At 43.5% G+C, this 24,104-nt stretch overlaps 1 protein-coding gene across 5 annotated transcripts in view; it reads right to left on the bottom strand.

The window, feature by feature from the left end:
- Window positions 1–18,877, bottom strand: part of TANC2 (tetratricopeptide repeat, ankyrin repeat and coiled-coil containing 2) — a 413,565-nt gene extending 394,688 nt beyond the window's left edge. For 3 of the 5 annotated variants that reach the window (XM_056126689.1, XM_056126692.1, XM_056126693.1), the window contains exon 1: window positions 18,467–18,877. The gene's annotated coding sequence lies outside the window, so the exon portion shown is untranslated. Of the gene's footprint in view, window positions 1–18,188; window positions 18,207–18,466 lie in introns of those variants that run through there. The other 2 variants (XM_056126691.1, XM_056126690.1) reach the window with 2 other exon arrangements.
- Window positions 18,878–24,104: the final 5,227 nt, after the last annotated feature.

The raw sequence follows: 24,104 nt of genomic DNA, 5'->3' as shown, positions 1-24,104 counted from the left end.
AAAATATTTTTGTAATGCTGAGGCAGAAGTACTCATATGCCACCTTTCCTATAGAAAGAAAGACATATGCCTTTAATTTTTAAGGAAAAAAAAGAAGTATCTGGTAGTCAAGCTGTAAAACATAGAGAAATGTCTTATTTCAGAAAGCCCACAAACAGATATCTGAAAACTTTCAAGGTCCTCCTAATAAAAAATGTTCAGGCACCACTGTCATTATATTTAAATAAGCCAATGGTGAGCAGAAATAAACTAATCCCAGCTATAGGTCAAAGATAAGACTGATTCAGCCTCCCACCCTAGTTACTAGACAGAGGTAGCAACATCCCACTCTGAAGATAATTAGTATTTACGTCAGACTCCACTATTCTTTTATGCAAAATGCCTAGCGTATGATCAAAAATTAGGAGAATCCATAGAATTTTTTTCCAATGTGACCTGCACTAATTATGCTTTTGCCTCTCCACTCCAAACTGATCCATTCTTGCCTATTCTATGAAAACAGAACTGAACCCTTTAGTTTTTGTCTTTGCCAGCTGGCACAATGTCAAGCTCTGTCAGTAGAAGTTGCTGGAGAGCCTATGCAGAAGTGAAGTTTCATTCTGGAATTCCAGCAAGCTTGTTCAGCAGGCTCTGGAGGTGCACATGCATTCTCCAGCACCTGGTCCCTGCAAAGGCAGTCTCCTGTGTAGCATATGCAGCTTCTCTAACATCCTGTTCCTCAGATTAGAGGGTAGTCAGACAGCAGCACCTTCCTCAGCATCTTCCCCTCTGTTAGGCTGCTGTTGTTCTTGTTTTTGTTTTTATTTATTTTTGGATTATGGGTCATACCCAGCAATACTCAGGGATTATTCCTGGCTCTGCATTCAGGAATTTCTCCACATGGTGCTCAGGAGACCATATGGGATGCTGGAGATCGAACCCAGGTCATCCATACGCAAGGCAAGCACCCTACCTGCTGTACTAGCACTCCAGCCCCCCTTTGTTAGTTTTATTTTGGAGTGCCATTGGCAAGATATTTCCCCCAGGTATAACTTTCCTTGACTGGGTGGATTTCCAGAAAGTTCTGGGGGGAAGATCTCTAGAAAAATTCCACCAGAATGGAATAGCAATAATGTCTCTTCATTCAGTGATTCATGACCATGCTCTATTTTTATTTTTTGCTTTTTGGGTCACACCAGACGATGCCCAGGAGTTACTCCTAGCTCTGCACTCAGGAGTTACTCCTAGCGGTGCTCAGAAGACTATATGGGATGCTGGGAATCGAACCCGGGTCAGCCGTGTGCAAGGCAAACGCCCTACCCGCTGTGCTATCTCTCTAGCCCCGACCATGCTCTTTCTGACAAAATCCGTCTATCTGACAAAGCTACGGACAGTTCTCTTCCTTAAACAGTGCCTCAGGTCAAGAATAGTGGCTTCTCCACATATATGCTACTCCTATGAATTTTCTTTTACACTGGTCACTCACTCATCATTACATTTCCCTGCAAAAATAGTTAATGACTCATTATTTAATATTTTGGAGGGTAGAGGGGTATACTTGATGGTGCTCAGGGATTATTCTAGACTCTGTACTTAGGGATTATTTCTGGAGATGCTTCAGGAACCGTAAGCAGTGCAGGGGTGTTGAACCCAAGTCCGCAACAAATAAGACAAGTGTCTTACCAGCTATCTCTCAGGCCCCAGTGATTCATTGAAAATTTGCTATTAAGATACTATATAGGACATTTGCCTTGCACATGGCCGACCTGGGTTCGATTCCTCCGTCCCTCTCGGAGAGCCTGGCAAGCTACCGAGAGTATCCTGCCACACGGCAGAGCCTGGCAAGCTCCCCGTGGTGTACTGGACATGCCAAAAACAGTAACAAGTCTCAAAATGTTACTGGTGCCCACTCAAACAAGGGGAGAATTATTAATGATGCTAAATCTGATGAAAGTTCAATGAACAACAAGATATTTAATAATTTCAAAAATATCTTCCAACAGATTATTTATATACTACAAAAGAAAAAATGGTGACTTGGAGTGAAGAAATCTGGTAGACACTATCCTAACCATGTGATCAAAGTTAACATTACTAATAAACTGTCCAAGAAGAATTTTATCAATTTATCAATCATCATTAAAATGCATACTTAGCAGAGCTTATTCCTGACACTAACTCATGGATCACTCCTGGGAGGGTTTGGGGGGAACAAATGGAGTTCTGGCGATCCAACCTGGGTCAGCTGTGTGCAAGGGAAAGGCCCTACCCACTGTACTAACTCTCCAGCACCTAAAATAAACAGAGTAGAATAATTTTGTGATGTGCAAATTATGCTTCAAAATGGCTGGGGGAAAAAATCTGGGTAAGCTGAACAAAGATAACTTTTTGAGGAATCTCACATAAATAAAAACAGAAATGGGCGGAAACAAGAAGGAGAAAGGCCAGAGAGGGTTTCTTTAAAATAAAAGAAATTACAACGTGTTTTTATGCTGCTAATGGCAGAAAAGGAGAAACAGGGAAGAATTGCAGGAAGAAGGTCCTTCCTAAGGCAAGGGGGTATGGGGGACACTAATGGACAACTGCTGAAAATGGCCTTCAGCAGAGGAAAAGAGAATGAACACACAATAACAGTGGTGAGAAGCAGGAGGTAGAAAGATTATTTCTATTTTCTTAGTAAAATAAAAAGAAAAGTCATCAACTAAATGAGACAATGGAAAGGGAAATGCTGAAAATTTGAGTGCAAGGGAAAGATACAATCATCTAAGCAAAGGGGAGTGTGGAAGAACTAGAATAATACTGTAATTTGGCAGCACTAACCAATTCATTTAAAGTCACTGAATACTAGCCAAGAATTTAAAGTCAACATATTGTTCGGCTCCAGCCATTCTCAGCTACAAGTGCACAGGTGTTAAATAGATAGAATTGGTTTTAACTAGGATTGGGTTTTGCTATGCAAGAAGAACCAAGAGAAACAAGAGAAAAGAGGTTGAACACATATGCAGAAGAATCACTGTAATGACAATGAAGTTCTGCTAGTTAGAAAAGGAAGTAAGAAAATAAATACAGAATGTAGCTCAGCAGTAAAGCACATGCTTTGAAAAAAAGAAAGGAAGGAAAGAAAGAAAATGTATACATCCAGGAATAGTGGAAAGGCAGTAAATTATCTCAGTAAAAAGGGTCAAAAAATTAAAGCTGCTGAGTTTTAGAAGAAGTGGGCCAGAAAAATTAGAGATGGTATTTGAAAAGTAATGTGCCAGAAATCATCTTATATAAAGATATAGTTTTGAGTAATAAATTCTAGAGCAGTGACTTTCCTTCCTAGGTACATGAAGAACTGTTGAAAATTATCATCCCTAGCCACACTCAGTCTAACCAAATCATTATCTGTGGGAGTGATTTCTAGGCCTCTTGAGAGTTTTCAAACTACCCAACTAATACAAACTTTAAAAAAAAAAAACTGTAGAGGATATGCCTTTGAAGTGACTAGCTAAGGTTGAAGAATCACACAGGAAGTTAGGAAGCTAGAAAATCAGGAGGACAGTCTGTATTAACTGGAAAAGGAGAGATGTCAGTATGAGCCAAGATGCCTAGAAGCAGCTACAAGAAAGCAAAGAGGACACTAAAACCCCCTCAACATAAGGAGTCACTACTTAAGAACTCTTCAGAGTAAGTGTACCCTCAGGAAAAGAACTAAATTTTAATTAGAGCAAATGATATTGCTTAGATAAAAGACAATGTTTAGAGAAGAGGTTAATAAAGGGAGTTTTGCAGATTGCTGAGTGAAATCTATAAGGCAAAGAAAGGTTTCATGATCACAAGAGTGAAAATGGGCCACATGCAAGATAAGAGAAGGTGCACACATGCTCCTGGAGGATGGAGCCCACAGCAAACCTTGGATTACATGCCTAGCATGTGCAAGGTTCCAATTTTAATCCTAGAACACCGCCAGAGTAACCCTGGTGGCCTCCAGTCTGAGTACTACACCCCAAGTAATGCAGGGAGCAAGCCCTATGATTCCTGGTACTACTGAGGGAGCCTGGAGAAGAAAAAAAAAAAACTACTGGAGGATAAGACCAGAAAATCTCAGCAACAAGCTGCTGTATTTGGAGGGGGGGTGGGGGTGGGGAGGAAGGTCCTACTCAAAAACAACAGGGAAAAACTCTGAGAAGTTATAAAAGCTTTCCTGAACCCCAGCACATTCTAAAAGAGTTTTAAAATGAATTTCAAATAAAAGTTAGTCAAAAGCATCAAGGTCAATTCCAAGCAAAATTACTATAAAACTGTCTATACAAAAGTCAACCCAGTTATCAGAGACAAGGCTGAAGAGGTAATATAGCAAGTAAGGAACTTGCCAGACCTGGGTTCAATCCCCTGCATCCGATAATAATAAAGTTATCAGAGAAGAAAATAAAGAATATCACCAGAGAAAATGCAAACACGTCACAAAGATATGTCATAAAACATATCAAACTGTAACATCCTATTTCAAAATGAACAAGAAGATCTTAATAAAACAAGATATAACAGCACAATATATAATAATTCAAAATGAGATAACTCAGGGAAGAATTCAAAATAAAAGGAAGACCGGAAAGAAAGCGCAATGGACTGAAGAGAGCTCAACAGACTGGCGCACATTACGTGCTGGAGGCCTAAGTTCAATAGCCTGCATGGTATCATGCCCCAAGTACTGAGCCACGAGTAGTCTCTAAGCACCACTAGGTGTGACTCAAAACAAAAAAAAGATAGAAAAACAAAAGGAAAGAATTCTTCCAGAGATGAGAACAAGAGTGAATAAAATATGATCATTTCTCCCTAAACACAGAAGATCTTAAACACAGAAGGTTAGGGGTCAGAGCGATAGTATGACTAATAGGGCATTTACCTTGCACACATCTGACCGGGTTAGATCCCTGGCACTCCATATGGTCCCCGCAGCACCTGCATGATCCCTAAGTGAAGAGCCAGAAATAAGCCCTGAGCACAGCTAGTTTTGATTAAAAAAAAATTGAAATTTTAAAATTCAAAAAGCAACAAATAAAAGGGATTTGAATGAAAATAACAAATATTAGAGAAAGGCCACTAAGACTGGACATACAAATGATAGAAACCCCTGAGGGGGGCAATGTACACAACCATACAAGTCAGTGAGCGGTTTTCAACCACGATCCATGGATCAATGCCAGTACACTGATGTAGAAAAGTTGAAAATCAATGGTCTACTACCTTGGTTAGAACTGCTAGTCTACGAGTATGCACAGCACCAGGGCAGGTGATAGTTGACAGGTTTAAAAGATTAGGGGTAGAGAGATCTTATGCAAGTAGAGAGCTTGCCTTTCACACAGATGTCCCAGGTCCTACCCCCAGCATCCCATATGGTCCCCAGAGCACTTTCGAAGTAATTCTTGAGTGCAGAGCCAGGAATAAATCCCTGACCATGACCAGCTGTGGCACAATAACAAAAGCAAAAAAAAAAAAATTAAAGAACATTTTAACCTGGTATAAATGATCACTCAAAAATGCTTTCCTGGGAAAAAGTAACTACTTTTTTCAAAGAGCACAATGTGAAACCAAGAATATTATCACTAAACTTTAAAGAATAAGGGTGGGCAAACTGGGGTTAGAAAAAAAGAAAACAACAGAGTTATAGGAATTAGAGTCTAGGAAATTAAGAATCCAGAAAACTGTCAGTACTGGGCTGCTTGATCTACAAAAGGGGTAAAATGCAGGTAGGCATGTAGCTCAGTGGTACAGCACAAGCATTTGCCTTGCCTGTGTGAAGCCCTGAATTTAACTCCCAGTATCAAAAGCCTGCTCGGATCGGGGCTGAGCATCCTCCACCCAGATCCTCCAAATTCCAGTAGGCAGGGGTCACACCCACCAACTGGCCCCCTGGCGCTGTGTAATCCCATCAACGGCCAAGACCCAGAGACTATAAAACCCAGCTCCCGGAAGAGAACAGCGCAGTCTCCTGCCCTCGCACCTGGCTGTCCTCACCAGGGCCCCTTGGTGGGAGCGGGTTGAGTTTCCCTCCCCGCCCCGACCAGGGCTCCGGCAGCAGAAGACCTCCAGAACCAGCCACCACCATGCTGAGACCACTCTCCACACGCATGAAGGTACCAGCAGAGGAATAAAGGCATGTGGGTCCCAGGGCTGAGATCTCCAAGCCTGCTAGGATCAGGGCTGAGCATCCTCCACCCAGATCCTCCAAATTCCAGTAGGCAGGGGTCACACCCACCAACTGGCCCCCTGGCGCCATGTGATCCCATCAACGGCCAAGACCCAGAGACTATAAAACCCAGTCCCGGACATCTTATCTTCTCATTCCTACTTTGGACAAACTGGCAGGCTACCGAATGTAACCTGCCCACACGCAGAGTCTGGCAAACTCCCCGTGGTGTACCCAATATGCCAAATACCAGTAACAATGATGGGTCTCATTTTCCTAACTCTGAAAGAGCCTTGAATATGGCACTTTTTAAAAAATCTCAGGACTAGGACGAAGGAGACGTTACTGGGGCCTGCTCAAGGCAATCAACGAATAACAGGATGGTCGTGATCGTGATCAAAAAAAAAGTGATTAATGAGATATATATATGTATGAGATGTATAATGAGATTAGATCTGCTCATCTCAAGGCACATCAGGGTGGCAAGATAGTCTTGAATAGCGGGACAGACAGAATATAAAGAACCAGTGACTTAGAAGAAGAATCAAGAGTCTCACCAGACTTACCTATACACAAGAATCCTGAAGACAGTGTTATATGCTATACATGGGGGAGGGGGGGAAGGGGGGAGGGATCCGAGAAAATCACATTCAGCCAAGAAAACATTCACTGAGAAATTATGCCATATACACTGAAAAAAATTATTCCAAAATTTTATCTACTCCTTTTTTGGCATCTGTTAAGACTATCACCTTGAGTATTTTTTCCCCAGTCTCTACTACTTCCACAGTTGCAGCTGCCAGTACAGATAAGGCCAGGTCAAGAACAATGTATCATATATCTGTATCATATATAAATAACATATCATATATATCATTAGCCAACTCTAGAAATGGCTTCAAAATATTTTGATAATTTTCTAAGATTTTAAAAAAGGACAGGTCTCAAAAAGACCCAGGCCAGTGATTTCAAGGCAATGGGAAAATGGTCAGAGGCTAGCAAGAGGCTCAGGAGGCCCAAAATAATGAAATGCAAGATCTTAAAAGATGAGAGTCCTACCTTGGGCCAACTCAACTTCATCATCCTTCCCTCCCGTTGATCATCGATTTGCTCGAGCGGGCCCAGTAACGTCTCCATTGGAGACTTTGTTGTTACTGTGTCTGGCATATCGAATACTCTCGGTAGCTTGCCGGGCTCTCCGAGAGGGGCGGAGGAATCGAACTCGGGTCGGCCATGCTGGCCGCTTGTAAGGCGAACGCCCTACCGCTGTGCTATCACTCCAGCCCAAAGGTAAAGGTAAAGGCACTCCCGTTGATCGTCGATTTGCTCGAGCGGGCCCAGTAACGTCTCCATTGGAGACTTTGTTGTTACTGTGTCTGGCATATCGAATACTCTCGGTAGCTTGCCGGGCTCTCCGAGAGGGGCGGAGGAATCGAACTCGGGTCGGCCATGCTGGCCGCTTGTAAGGCGAACGCCCTACCGCTGTGCTATCACTCCAGCCCAAAGGTAAAGGTAAAGGCACTCCCGTTGATCGTCGATTTGCTCGAGCGGGCCCAGTAACGTCTCCATTGGAGACTTTGTTGTTACTGTGTCTGGCATATCGAATACTCTCGGTAGCTTGCCGGGCTCTCCGAGAGGGGCGGAGGAATCGAACTCGGGTCGGCCATGTTGGCCGCTTGCAAGGCAAATGCTCTACCCGCTGTGCTATTGCTCGAGCAAATCATCCTTCCCATCTCTTGAATTATGCTTATTTCCATAATGTCAAGGTAAAGGGCTTTGGTAACCAAAGGTCAGTAATGAACAAAGCTCAGAACCAAGGCCCAGCTCCCACAAATATTCCAATTAAGTCTCTATTTAAAAATGTTTTTGTCTAGCAACTTTGAGGACCACAGAATTGTGTAAAACATGACTACTGTCCACATGGTATTTTTCCACACCATTTTGTAAAAATAGAATAATAACTCCCCGAGAACACTCCAAAGAGAAAGATAACCATATAGCTTTAAATAAATTTTTTTTTCTTTTTTGCTTTTTGGGTCACACCCAGCGATGCACAGGGATTACTACTGGCTCTGCACTCAGGAATTACTCCAGGGCATCCATATGGGATGCTGGGAATCCAACCTGGGTTGGCCATATGCAAGGCAAATGCCCTACCCACTATGCTATACTCCAGCCCTATACAGAATTTTTAAATAAGTTATGCTAACATTTAACTGTCTTGTCTATTATAAATCCCACTTGATTATGTCTTTTATATACACTGTTGGATTTATTTTGTTGATATTTTATATTAAATCTTTGCTTCTCTCAGTCATGAGTATGAGTAGACTGATGTTTTAATAGCTAAAAATTATATAAAACAATCTTAACAATTCATCTGTTAAGGAATAATAATTATACAATTATGATACAATATGCTACGGAATGTTATGAGGGTTTTTTTTCTCCAGTGGTACTCAGGTGCTATAACCAAGTTCTGTGCTTAGGGGGGGCAAGCAGTGCTTGTGGGACCATGAGGTGCTAGATGCTGAACAAAACTGTCTCCTACATACAAGGCATGCACTTAGTCTGCTGTGATCTCACTCCATCCCCAGCTTTTAAAGGTTTTTGCTTTTGTGGTATGTTTTGGGTTTGGGGGAAAGGGGGATTTGGGGAAACAGACAGCTGTGCTCAGGGTTTACTCCTCCCAAGGATCAAATCCATGACTGCTACATCCACAAGTGCCCTACCCACTGTACTATCTCTCCAGCCCCTCCAGCTCAGCTTAAAAAAAGTAAGTTTCACTTACCAGAAAGATAGCAATGATACAGGTGGTACACAGGGGTTACTCCTGGCTCTGCACACAGGAATTACTCCTGGCAGTGCTCGGGGGACCATATAGGATGCTGGGAATTGAACCCGGGTTGGCTGCGTGCAAGGCAAACACCCTACCTGCTGTGCTATCGCTCCAGCCCAGCAATGATATATTCTTAAATTTAAAAATTACTAAGCTTTAAGGGGGAAATGAAGGTCAAAGATATTCAAAATTACTGATGAGTTTGGTTACCAGAAGGAGTAACACTGGAGAAAAGAGAAATAGAGGAAGAGAAAAACATTAACATTTTTATTTCACTCCCAGTTTTAGTGTTTAGCGTACTATGCTAAAAAAAAAATTGGGGTGGTATCAATCAATTGAAAGACTATATCGTCAAAATACTTACTGTCTACTCTTGAACATACAACACAAAATATAGGACAAGCTAGTTCCTACCCATCTCCAAATAACCAACATATGGTTTGACCAGAACACTTCTGTTCTTTTTTTAAAGGTAGTATGGAAGCAAGAAAATGACAATTATCTTTTGTAAATAATGACAGTAAAAAATCTGTTGGCAATAATAACTGCCTTTAGCACCTCCAAAGACAAAACCAACTAAGTAATCTAAGGCAAGGAGGAGAATCATGAAGTTCATTTATTTAAAAATATAAAAAAAAATTCATCCTGGGACCAAAGCTGCATGTAAGTGGTCTTCCCCAGGGGCTTAAGCAAGATCTCTTCAGCATAAGCTGTTTGTTTTATAACTACTGATACTCATCAATTCATGGATATTAAGAAAACTGTGGATAAAACTGAGAAAGTGAGTCAAAGTCAAGTCCACTGAAAGAAAAATATTCAATGAATAATTATGTAGCACTGTAGCACTGTCCTCCCGTTGTTCATCGATTTGCTCGAGCGGGTCCAGTAACGTCTCCATTGTGACACTTGTTACTGTGTTTGGCATATCGAATATGTCATGGGTAGCTTGCCAGGCTTTGTCGTGCCGGCGAGATACTCTTCAGTAGCTTGCAAGGGCTCGCAGAGAGGGGCGGAGGAACTGAACCTGGCTCGGCCAGGCGGTTCGCGCGTTAGGCAGACGCCCTACCTCTGTGTTAGTAGGAATAAGTGAAGTTTAAGGGAAGTAGCTAACCATAACTTTTTCGAGTGTATTACTTTACATTGAAGAAAAAAAAGTCCTTTTTTTCATTGCGTTGAAATAACAAACAAAAATCATCTATTTTGTGATGACTGTATGACTAAAATTCAATCATGAACAGCTTTGTAATGGGCTATCTCACAGTGATTCAATTAAAAAAAATTTTTTAATCATCTATCTTGACTGCCACAAACTTTTTAAAATAAAGCACGATAGCACAGTGGTGGGGCATTTGCCTCACACGCAGCCAGCACTGCAAGGCCGGGTTCGACTCCTCCGCCCCTCTCAGAGAGCCCAGCAAGCTACCGAGAGTACCTCGTCCCTGCGGCAAAGACTGGCAAGCTACCCGCGACGTATTCAATATGCCAAACACAGTAACAAGTCTCAAAAAAAAGGAAACGTTACTGGACCCACTCAAGCAGATCGATGAACAACAGAGAGGGCAGTGTGTGACAGTGTGAATGTGTACAAGAGTTAATCCACCTGGGAGAAGAAATGTGCTGCAGATGATATTTTCACATAAAGAAAGTTCCAGTTATTCACAACAGTTAGACAAGTTTGTGAAAGCTGAAAACACTAACATGATAAAATTTTAAGAAAAATTTCTGCCAATAGGTTCACTGAATCAAGAAATGCTACGGTTTTCTATTTTGATGATATTAAAAATGAATTTGTTTTTTTGAGCTTAATGGCAAAACAGCCTAAAAAGAAATGCATACTAAGAATGTGTTCAACAGCATTTCTGAGTTTTAATTTTTAAGTTATAGTTATTCCTAAATTCTTTCAGTTCTCATTAAATTCTTCATCGAAGAAAAGTTCAAAGCCGCTGAGCACTGCAGGGGTAAATCTGCCCCTCCTCCCGCCCCCAGCACCACAGGAGTGGCCTTAGTTGTCCCAGGTACTTCAGGGCAGAAGCAGCTCAACATCCCTGGGCCTGAGCATAGAACCACTTAGCCAGGTTGGCCAAATACCACAGGATTTACCCTCTGAGCACTGCTCGTGAGCTCACCTCACCCTATACAAAAAAGAAAAATTCAGGACAGAAATGAAATATCTAAGTAGTCAAATCATTACAGATGTTTTTGTTCATTTGGTTTTGGCTTGGGGGCTACACCCGGTGGTACTCAAGGTTTACTCCCTAGCTCTATGCTCTTGGCTTACGCTGATGGTGCTGAGAGGATCATATGTAATGCTGGGGATCAAACTGAGGTCAACCACATGCAAAGCAAGTGCCCTAATCCTGTACCCATCACCACAGGTTCTTAAAACACCTAGCAAGTATGAAAAGAAGAGCAAGGCATGATAACAAGGAAAAGCTGGACTGACAATGTTAATAAAAATATTGTAAGGAGGAACTGGGTGAAACATAATATCAAAGAAGAAAAATCTAGGACAATTTCCAATGTCTAATAAAAATAACCCATTTATTAATACTAGACATTGTTCTAACCATATTCATAAACATTATTTCATTTCATCATCATTAAAAACCTTACAAGAAAAACCCTGCCCCTCATACAGCTAAGTGACAGTGCAATAATTCTGACCTGTTTTCATGATTCAAAAACTCAAAAAGTGCTTTCTACTATACAATGAGTCTCATCATTGCAGAATTTCAAAAGCTTCTTACAACTGAACAACGGTATTGTGATCCTATAAAATAGGGATGTCTAAAAAATGACCTCCAAAGGAAGTCTGTCTTCCTCTTTCAACCTAAGAAGAAAGAAAGAAGAATCTTTCAGCACTGCACAGAATTTCAGTATGTAGTAAAGTCTTTATTCCACAAGTCTACTAAAAATAATTACCTTCAGGGGCCAGAAAAACAGCTCAACCACACACTAAGTTCAAATCCCAGCATCACATGGTCACCCAAACACACCAGTTGTGGCCCCAGTGGTTCCCAAGCACTGTCAGGGTGCCCATGGTAGTCAGCAAGAATACAAGAACTGCATAGCTCCACATCCTCCAGCCAAAGAATTGAACCACCAGGCCCAATTGAATGAATACCATCAGGGAGTTGTCTCACTGCTGGGAGTCTCCATAAAAAATATATAATAATAATAATAATAGGGGCAGAGAGATAGTACAGCGGTTGACGTCCTTGTCTTGGATGCAACTGACTATAGTTCAATCCTAGTACCACATAGTACCCCAGTCATCACTGGGTGTGTCGGTTTCCCAAGCCATCACTATAGATGATGGGTGGGTCATCTCTTATCAACAAAGAGCCCTCACAGCACAGCATCCTCAATCCTTGCAATGAATAGCTGGTCCAACTACCCAAGAACTGCCAGGAGAGGCTCCAAAATAATTATAATAATGATAATAACAATAATGACAACAACCTTCATTACATCCTAATTCAAATTCTAAAGAGAGCTATAGAATTCCATGGAATTGGAAAAGAAATAAAATTCTGGAGTATAAAAAAATTCTTATCAAACTTCCATAGCTTGCCTTGGTTTGTCTCATTAAATTTCAGCACCAAAAGTTAGAAATTGTGGGAATCCCATTGTGGAAAATTAGGAACAAAGGGCTAAGAAGAAAATTCCTGTTTAAGTCAGAAAAAATTTACTGTGCTCTAAAACAGGATTCTCATGTCAAAATGATCAAAATCACAGTATCTACATACTCTTAATTCCAAATTTAATCTATCTTTAAGGCTGGATCCATAAGGGGGTTTTCAAGGCAACAGGAACTTGGTGTGGGACCAGAGCAATAGTATACGAGTAAGGCACCTGTCTGGATCCCTGGCATCCCATCTGGTCCCCTGAACACTACCAGGAGTAATCCCTGAGCATCACCAAGTATGCCCCCCTGAAAAAAAAAGAAAACTGGGTGCCATAGCTTTCATGCTATCAATCTCTATATCCAGACATTACCACTACCATCACTCAAACATAGTATTAACAAATAATTCATAAAGCTACTGGTTTCAAAAAATCTGTTAAAAATAGAAGTTTTATTATATTAGTATTATATACTTTTTGTGAAGTTATATTTACAATTCTTGCTGATATTTATAAAATATAAATACCACTTCTCAAAAGAGAAGTAGTGGTATGTATGATGTATAATATTTTTGCATAATATTTCTGCAACTTATCAACACTGGCCACTGAATTTTATTGAAGTAAACATCTTTTTGTTTGTTTTTGAAGTAACTATCTTTAATACATTTGACAAATATACAAAATCAAAGTGTTTATTATACGATCCCTTTTTATGCAAAATATTTATATGAGAGATTGAGACCTGGAAAAACAAAGAATAATGTTCTCTTACATAAACCTCCACACTTGGGCTATCTCTTGTAGGGAAAACAAAACAAAAATCAAATAATACACTTCTTCAGAATGAGACAAAATATGGGTGTCAGAATAAGGTACAGTAAGAGCCTTGTCAGATATATTAGACTAAGGCAATATGACTAATCTTTTCTCAGTAAAATAGAAACGATTATGACCTGCGAGTTGCCATATCTACAATTCAGGACAATCAGTGTACACTTAATGGAAACAGACTATATAAGAGACCAAGGACTGATAAACTTTTTCTGTAAATGGCTAGAGAGTAAATATTTAGGCTTTATGGGCCATATGGCCTCTATCATAACTACTAGACTCTGCTGCTACACCTGGAAAACAGCCATAAACAATATGTAAATGAGTGAACATGGCTATCTTCCAATAAAACTTTCCTTACAGACACTAAAATTTGAATTTCTCTATAAATTTCACGTATCACACAGCATTATTCTTCTTTTGTTATGCTTCCAACCTTAAAAAATATAAAAAGCATTCTCAACTTCCAGGTCATACAAAAACAGGCACTGGGTTATATTCTGCCACTGGTTATAGCTTGTGATTTAAGTAATTCAGTAAGATATAATGAAAATAATTCTGCTAAAGTTCACATAGAGAAGTTGCTAGTCGTCCTTCCTCACCATAGGAAATATAAAAAAAGAATAAAATTTTGTTTCTTTTTAGAGTTACCTCTAAAGAGGCGTATCTCCTGATATCTAAAATTTTCTCTAATTCCACAATAAGAGATGGGATTATAAAAAACGTAAATCAACTCCCATATAAGTAACTATAACATTACACTTATGAACAATGCAATGGAGCAATGGGCAGATAAGAATGGCATGCCCAAATGCATCTGAGAAAGTGAACAAAACCTTACTCTTTGAGTCAAGGCATGAAGGTTAAAGAGCAGTTTATCCAAGGAGCACAGAGAGGGTAAGAATAGTTCATAGAAAATATCACATATAAGCAAGTGGAAAGCAAAGAGAATATTATATACTAAAAACACCATAGGTCATTCAGTGTTACTGAAACACAAGATACCAGTATAAAGAGAAGGGTCAGATCATGTAGGACTATATACAGTTTGCTAAAGAGTTTACATTGTAACCATTAAATGACAAGGAATCACTATAAGATTCTAAAAACAACTGACATGATCAAAAGGCCATATGAGAAAAATCATTCAAGCAGCAACGTGGACTATATTTTTAAAAGGCACAAAAGTGTGACATAAATACTAAAGATGTCTACTGGTCAAATGGTTTTTGTAAAAAAAATAAGATTATCATAACATTCAGTTTAAATAACTGACATTGGAAGCTTTCACGTTTATAAGGAAAAAAATAGTTTTGAAGGTAGTACATAGTAGTCACTGAATAAAACAAACATTATGGGAATGAAAAGAATAAAGAGCATGAATAAGACTATCACCAAATTCATTTTCTTGCCACTTAACCTTATTCATGTTCAACTATTTAACAGCAAAGAACATAAAAAATGTTTGCTGAAAAATTTCCCACACTTACAGACAGGGTTTTATGGATATTAACTACACATGAAAAAATCTTGTAAAAATACATAAAGATAAAATGCAGTCAATACTCATGTACCGTCCACCCAGTTAAAGAAAGAATTATCATCTCTTGTAACAATTCTTTCATGTTCTTAGGAAAACTGTTTCCACAGTTCTGTAAACACCACCACTAATGTAATAAAAAATAAAAGGGGGGTGGTTGTTTTGGAGCCACACTAGGCAGTGCTCAGGGCTTACTTCTCATTCTGCACTCAGGGCTCACTACTAGTGGGGCTCAGGGGACCCTGTGTGGTGCTGGGGATCAAATCTAAGTTGGTTGTGTGCAGGCAAGCACTCTAGCAATTGCACAATCACTCCAGCCCCTATTTCTGTATTTTCATTTTTTAAATAAAAAATTGTTGAAAAGGGTACGGATTATGAAAAGATCTATTTGGGATATATCCTTTAACACATTTAATAAATTGTACAGCCCAAGATCATGCTCTATAATATTCATACTATAGCACTGTCCTCCTGTTGTTCAACAATTTGCTTGAGTGGGCCCCCGTAACGTCTCCATTCTGAGACTTGTTGTTACTCTTTTTGGCATATTCAATATGCCATGGGGAGATTACCAGGCTCTGCCATGTGGGCGTGATACTCTCAGTAGTTTGCCGGGCTCTCCGCGAGGGACATACCCATTCTAGATCATTGTAATATATTTAATAAATTTTAGTAAACGTTTTAATATTTTAAAAAGTTTATTTTAACATATCTGACTTGTAAGTTAGTGTTTGCATCTTCAACATAAATATGGTTGAATATTAATAAACAGAAGATTATTTTTCTGTTCCATCATTGATTTGTGTGTGTGTGTGTGTGTGTGTGTGTGTGTGTGTGCTTTTTGGGTCACACCTGGTGATGCACAGGGGTTACTCCTGGCTCTGCACTCAGGAATTACCTGTGGCGGTGCTCAGGGAAACATATGGGATGCTGAGAATCAAAGAATCAAACCTGGGTCAGACGCATGCAAGGCAAATGCCCTACCCACTGTGCTACTGCTCCAGCCCCCTATCATTGATTTTTGACTGTCCAGTACTAGTTCCCTTTTCCCCTCAACCCCATAAACTCTATTTTTGGAAAGACGGTGCATTATTTTCAAACTACACCTAGAAAGCAACACACTAAACCAATGGTAAAGAAAGGGGAATAAATAGGTCAAATGGCACTTACTAGATAAAGGTGTGCATTAAAAAAAAACCTAAATTCTCTCATCATTTCATCTTCTAACAAAATTGAACTTCTGAGACAGTAGTTAAAGCATACTGGACTGTATTTACATAGAGTCACCAATGTTAGCATAGGGTGTTTGAAATTATCAAAATGTGTATAATAGGCCGGGGCTGGCAAAGAATGGTTGCCATGTAAAGGTGAGTAATTACTACAGCTTGTAGTACTGGACCATCTTCCCAAATATATGAAAACATTCTCAGCAGTTTGAATTACAAACCAAAATTGATACTATTTAAAACAAACATCAAAGTTGATGATGATGAACAGGAATTTTAAAGTGTTGCAACTCTGGAGAGGTGATGAATAAGCCTACAGGAGAGCTCTATCAAGAACAATCCCAGTGGTTTCCCAGCGTGCAGTTATCAGTTTTTTCCTTTACACAAGGGGGCAGTGACAACAAGAAAAGAACGGGACTCTGCAACACCTCTTCCTACAGACAGTAGGGGGTGGCAGTACATATGGCTTACAGTCAGAACAAAACAGGAAGACCCAAAAGAACTGCTCTTTATTCTCCCCTGGACCTCTCCTCACTGCTTCAGCCCCAATGAAGCCTCCAGGTGAGGCAACCTACCTAAGGAAAAGATGAAAACCCACCATTAATCACCGTAGAAAAGCCACTTTTGTCTCTGAAACAAGCAATCTTTCAATGACTGAATATGAATCCAGGAGGAAGCGAATATATGAATTTTCAGGTTAGCTGGCAAATTACTTAATGATCTTGTATTACAAGAAGAGCAGTATAGCAAGCAATTCAATTTCTCTACAATAATCCAAGACACTCAAGTCTCACCAATAACAAATAACCAATAACAATAACACCCCAATAAACAAACCAATATTTCTGCCTGCTTTATAGTAACATCCACACTCATTGCATGAATACCTATAAGTTATATTAAATAGTTCATCGAGCTGTCTTTTGTTACTTCTGAAATTCCAGCTAGTATTCTGACAATCCTCTCAAAACACAGATGTTCTTAAATGGAAGTCACTATGTTATGTGGCATGTGGGCAATTATATGTAATTATGTGTGTGTGTGTGTGTGTGTGTGTGTGCAGCAAGAGAGAAAGGGGATATTTAATATCTGATTTTAGGGCCCACATTCCTAAGATGATGTACATGGGCAATGCTGCAGAAAGCACTCCACTGACAGTATCCATGTTGCATGTTGTTGCTTTTATTGCCACATTTTACTGTCTCCCCCCGCCCGCGCTTCTTTTTATTTTTTTCCGTTTTGCCACCCTAACACCAAGAACACGCAAGAATATTTCACTACTGCCATTCACTGTAATTAACCATTGCCAGCGCTTTTAGCCCCAACGCTTGAAATGCCTGAAAATTTATCCCTTTTGTTCACCATGTTGTTTTGTTTTCCTCATTCCAGATATTTCACCTGTGCAAAAAACGAAGACGGGGGCACGGAAAGGATCCAACGAAAAACGTCCCTTCGCCTAAGACCAGATCTTGAACTCACAAGCAGGGTCAAGACGCGGGGGTTGGGGGGGGGTGGGTGTGGGGGGGGGGAGAAGAAAAAGGGTATGTTTTGTTTTGTTTTGTTTTTTCTTTCCCTGAAGAGGGGCAGAAAAAGAGGGTGAAGGCACCCCCGAAACACCCCCATCTCCCCTCACGTCCGTTATCGGTGCCGAGGTTTTGTGAAAAGCCATCTGAAGCCGTGCCCACCTGGGGGTGAAGACAGGCTACGCAGCCGCATCGGGGCTCGCCCCACGGGCGGGCGGCAGAACCTGGGGTCGCTTCAGTCCTTTTCTTCCCTCTCACCGCCAGCCGCGATCTGCTCTTTTCCCACCCCACCACCCCATTCCACCCCCACGTCCCCCCCCGACACACACACCACAGGAGACCCCCCACCCCACCCCACCCCACCCCACCCCACAAAAAGAACCGTCCATCCCGCTCCCGCCGCTCTCCCGGGACCCAGCGGCGAGCCGGGAGCCCCGCCGCGCCTCACCTGGCACCTTCCTCAACTACTTTTGGGGCGGCAGCCCCGGGGCACGTCTTCGCACCTCGGCCCGCGCCGGCTTCCCGGCCACGCTCGGGGCCCGCGGGCCTCGCAGCCCGCGCCCGGGCGCCCGTCGGCGGGAGGCGCCGGCCACCGAATTCCGAGACACGCGGGGCGCAGCGGCGCGGCCGCCCGCGAAGCCGCCCCCCGCCCCGAGCCCGGGCGCCGGGGCGAGCGCCCCTGTCACCAGGGCGACCTCTCCCGCCGCGGCTCCCCGGAGCGCTTACCTGCCGCGCTGAGGGGACTCGCCGCGCCTCGGAGGACTGAGGCGGCGGGGAGCGAGCCCCAGTCCCGCGGGCTCTCCTCGAGGAAGGAGCGCGCCGCCCGCGCCCGTTCCGCACCGCCAAGGGCGCGGCGGGGCCTCGCGGCCGCACGGCGCAGCCCCCCGCCCGCCCCCCGGCGCTCCTCCTGACAGCGGCGGCGGCGGCGGCGGCGCCGGGGCAGGTTCTCTCCGCGGCGACGGCGGCGGCAGCAACGGGCGCCTCGCTCCGCCTCGCGCGCGGCACCGCCGGGAGGTGGGAGCGGGAAGGGGGATGGGCACGGGGGCGGGGCCGCCCGGCCGAGGCTCCGCGGAGGGCGGCGGCGGGTGCAGGGCAGCGCCGGCGGCCCCGGCGCTCCGAGCGCTCGCGGCTTCCCCGGGCGGCTCGCGCGAGGCGCCGGTGCGAGCGGGCCCCGCCGGAGCAAGCGCGCCCAGACCCCCGCGCCCGGCCGGCCCGGCTCGCGAGCGCCGCCGCCGCCGCCGCTGCCGCCGCCGCCGTGCCGGGGGGCGTCGCAGCCTCCGAGGCCGCCTGCGGCCCCGCCCCCTCCGGGCCGGGCTGGGGAGGGGCGCGAGCGCGCAGCGGGAGAGCGCGTGCGTGGGGGCGCGTGCGCGGTGGGGAGCGCGCGCGCGCGTGGGGGGGGGGCGCGTGCGCGGTGGGGGGCGGGCGCGCGGTGGAGCGCACGCGCGCACGCGCCCCCGCCCCCGCCACGGTCTGGGGGTGACGGGGAGCGGCGTGCGGGAGGAAGAGGCGGCCAGAACCTTGTCTGGGCCCCTCCGTGAGGTCCGGGCATCTCCCGTTTGAGCGAGGGGCGGCCTGGGACGGGTGGGGTCGAGGCGTTTAGTAAGGGGAGAGGGGAGAGAGCGCGCGCGCAAACCCGACCCTACATGGTCAGGCTCCGCCCCGATGACGTCACTCTCGAGGTGCTGCTGTCACGTGCGCCCAAGTCTGGGCCTGGCGGCCGGCTTTGATGGGCAGAACGTTCCTATCCCCCAGCTCTGCCTCCCCACCACCGCCCCCTCCACCGCACCACTGTAAGCCACCTTGCACCTATCACTCCCAGTCGCCGGCCCTGACGAGTGTCACTTGTTCTTTTCCTGACTCTTGGCTTGCTCTCTGTGCGCTGCTTCAAAACGCCTGGCAGGAGTGGGAAGCCGAAAAAGGCGTAAACCCCCGTGGTGGTGGGTGGGGTAGGGTAAGGTAGATGGCCAAGGTTCTCGAGAGTCATTCCCGAAATTCCGGAACCAGAACGCCAGTTGCCACCAGTGGGATAAGAGGACTCATTCGGGCGCCCTGTCTTGCCAGTGCCCCACCACCTAGATCTAGATATTCTGTCCTCTTCGCTCTACCTTTTGCTCTACCTTCCCCTCGCATCATAGAGCAACAGTGAAGGTGACTGGGACTTCTGTTGTTTTGGTGCTGTGACATGATGCAGAGCAGTCAACATCCCACCATCTGCCCCGGCTCACCTTCCCTCGTTGATGCGGAGACGACCTTTCATGGTCACCTTTATTGCCAAGAGAGGCTATGTTGAATGTTGACACACCCAAGCTCTTCAGTGAGACAACCTGTCTGTTTTCCATGATTGTGTGAAGCATTGGTTGGTCGTCAGTACTTTGAATCTACTTCATTCAGGAGTTTCTGTGATTTTTAGAAAATGAATGTTGGAGGGATAGCACAGCCGTAGGGCATTTGCCTTGCACGCGGCAGACCTGGCCGACCCTGCCTACCTGGGCGATACCTCCGCCCCTCTCGGAGAGCCCGGCAAGCTACCGAGAGTATCCCTCCGGCAGGGCAGAGCCTGGTAAGCTACCCCTGACGTATCAATTCAATATGCCAAACACAGTAACAACAAGTCTCAAAATGGAGACGTTACTGGGCCCGCTCCAGCAAATTGATGAAAAACGGGAGGGACAGTGCTACAGTGCTACAGTGCTAGAATGTTAATTGGGCTGAAGAACTTGCCTTGCACTGCGGTCTACCTAGATTCAATCACGGCATCCCATATGGTTCCCTGAGCATCACCAGGAGTAATTCCTAAGTGCAGAGCCAGAAGTAATCTCTGAACATCTAAGGGTGTGTCCCCAAAACGAAAAAAGAAAATGAAGTTATGTTCATCTTCTAAGCCTACAGTGAATGCTAGGAAAATTAGGGCTTGGGGCCAGAGAACTAGTAGGGCCGTTGCCTTGCATAAGACTGACGGGAGCTCAATGCCCAGCACTGAGTATAGTTACCCAAGCACTGCCAAGAATGATCCCTGAACACAGAGCCTGGAGTAAGAACGAAACAAAACTGGGTGTGTCCCCCCCCATACACACACACACACACACACAAAAGGAGGAAGAAACGAAAGCTAGAACAATGTTGAATGTACAACTGAAGCAGCTTGGTGACGAAGTTGGGACCAGAGAGAACAGTGGTTAGGTGATTGCTTTGTCCACAGTCTACCAGGGTTCAGTCACAGCCTATGTTCCCCAACACTGCCAGGTGTGGACCCAAAACCCAAAAAAGGAGATAGAGGATAGCATATGGAATTACAAGAACTCCAAAACGTTCGATCACTCTAGATCTGTGGTGATGAAGGCAGAGTAGTCCCTACTTCTGGAGAAATTGAGCACTGAGCACCTTCTGAAATCAATCTAGACAAAGGTTTATAGATGTGCAAAAAAGATTGTTTTTCTTTTTCAATTCATTACTTACAAATAGTATTACAATGCCATCAGGATCAGAGCCTAGGAAATTTGGATTTAAATTTCACTGTCACCCACCACTTAACTGCTATGTGACCTTGAACAAGTCTCTGAGCCTTCTTTTCTCTGTCTGTATAATGTGGTTGATGATCTCAGAGAATGTTAGTAAAGATTAAATGAAGTTATGTATACAATACCTAGTATATATAACAAGTGCTCAGTAAACAGTGACCATTGTTGTGTTATTCCTCTTCTGCCAGAATTGCCCTATTGAATTCTTTTGGCTTTCATTTGAAGGTTACTTTGTATCTAAGCCTTTCCTTGATCCTTTCACTGAAGTTAATAACACTTCTTTCCCCCTAAAAAATAATAAAAAGCGTTCAGGGCATAATGGGTTGGTTTCAAACCAGTTCAGAAAGCAGCACCTAAAAATTATGATGCATTGTGGAGCTCTAAGAAATATTGATAGATATAATTCTGTCAAATGATTTAATACACTTTGACTAGCACTAAACATAGCTATATGTGCAGATCTCATATATTAAAATATTAGTTTTAAGAAATAATATGTGTTTTTCCTTTTTCAATTTGTTTGCAACTTTTCACAGGGTAGTTTAATAGCAATTCTTAAAATGAAAACCTTTAAATCCTCTTTTCCTGGAAATGGGGAAAGCACTGCAATTGTTCCATTTTAGCAGCAACACTCTATTGAATTTCTCCACAGTAAGCTTTACTAGCTATGACCCACAGAGTCACTCGCACTGATGAAGTGAGTAACTCTGACTCACTATCTTCATCATACATTCAAAGATCAGCCTCCATTCTTTTTGGCTGACCCTTCCCAAGTCCCCTGTTTAAGGGGCCATGCCAGAGCCCAGTATAATAACCTCAGCATTGCACTATTTAGAGCATCCAACATGCTTCCACGCAGCCATTTCTAATTTACAGTTCTGCTGCTGGGTCTTGCCATTCACTGCCACACTCTCCTAAGCTTTACAGAGGAGAGAGTCTGTCCCCAACAGATGTGAGAGGTACAGCAGGGATGGAAAGCTATGGTATGACTCCTCTCCCTGGCTTTTTTTTTTTATCATCACTGTGTTCCCCAAAACCTGAGATTATTAAGTTTTGTTCTACCTGCCAAAATTTCCATCTCACCAAAATGATAAATCAGTCTATAGTTTGAACTTAAAAATGTATGTGATCCTCCTGCCCCTCCAGGAGGCTCGCTCCACAGCTTGGAAGCCTGTCTCACATGCTGGGGGGAAAGGCAGCTGGGATAGAGAAAGGACCACTAAGTGAATGATGCTTGGAGGGCTCGCTCAGAATGGGAGATGTGTACTGAAAGTAGACTATAGACCAAACATGATAGCCACTTACTACCTATATTGCAAACCATAGCACCCAAAAGGAGAGAGAGAGAGTAAAAGGGAATGTACCTGCCACTGAAACGGGGTAGGGTTTGGGGTGGGGGAGGTGGTGGGAGGGATACTGGGAATATTGGTGGTAGAGAATGGGCACTGGTGGAGGGATAGGTACTCGATCATTGTATAACAGAAATGTAACCATGAAAGTTTTTAAGTCTGTAACTGTAACTCATGGTGATACATTTAAAAATATATTTTAAAAAAATGTTTGTGTGACCTGTAAGAGGAGCTGGTGAAAATTGTCCACAAAGGTATCCAGCATGACCAGTACCTCCAAGTTTTTCAAAATGCCCTTTCCTGCTCTATCCGCTCTGCACACACCTGTTAGCATGTCTTGCCTTGCATTTCTCTCTTAAGTAATCAGCAGACCCACCTTTTTCTGCCCCTTTCTTTCAGCCTATTCCCTGTTGAATAAACAGTCCCTGCCATTGATGGCCTAAGTTGATGACTAAATATTTTTTAAATGTCGTGGGTACGCTGACTCATCTTATTCTCACAGCATCCTTTTCAGTGAGTACTATCCTCTTAATCTTCTAGATGGGGGAATGTGTTGGGGAGAAGGTCTAAGAGGTTAAATGACCAGGTACAAGAAACAGAGTCATGATCTGATCTGAGCCCAAACATAAATGTTATCTCTTATTAGTCACTCTCAGGATAGTGCCATTTAATATGCAAATGAGAATACACACACACACACACACATTGGAGGAGGCCTCCTAAGGCTCAGGCAGTCTGGAGGCCCCTCCCAGCAATTCTCAGCCAGCCAGACCAGCAGTGCATAAAGCCACTGGGCCTGGCCCTGCTCCCCAGCTGTACCTAACCATGCTCCAGGTCTGCACCTGGCAGTGCTCGGGGAACCCTGTGGTGCCAGGGATGCAACCAGAATTGGAAGCCTGCAAGGCATGTACCTTTCTCCCTACACTACTTCTCAGGAACCACATCTTTCTTTTTTTCCCTTTTAAAGTTACCATTAACATTAATTCATTGTATTTAGAAATACAATGACCCAGGTTCGATTCCTACGCCCCTCTTGGAGAGCCCGGCAAGTTACAGAGAGTATCTCGCCTGCACGGCAAAGCCTGGCAAGCTACTCGTGACATATTTGATATGCCAAACACAGTAACAAGTGTCAACAATGAAAGTATTTCTAAAAATTTTTTCTTGATTTTTTTTAATCTAATTTCTTTGACCTGCAATTGATGAACTCTAAACAATAGCTTTTTTGTTTTGTTTTTGTTTTGGAGTCATACATGGCAGTGTTCAAGGCTTACTCCTGGCTTCTGACTCAGGGTTCACCCCGGTGGTGCTCAGGGGACTATGTGGAGTGCCAGGGATTGAACCGGGTCAGCTGCATACAAGGCAAGATCCCTACCCACTAATCAATAGCTTTAACATTTTCCCTACCAACTAATCAATAGCTTTAACATTTTCCCTACCAACTTGCATATCAGTCTTTTGATGAATATTTAATAATTCAAGGCTAACACTTAAAAA

Source organism: Sorex fumeus, unplaced genomic scaffold, assembly GCF_029834395.1.
Source record: "Sorex fumeus unplaced genomic scaffold, SorFum_2.1 ptg000063l, whole genome shotgun sequence".
Lineage (NCBI taxonomy): Eukaryota > Metazoa > Chordata > Mammalia > Eulipotyphla > Soricidae > Sorex > Sorex fumeus.
This window is presented reverse-complemented; position numbering and strand designations above follow the sequence as displayed.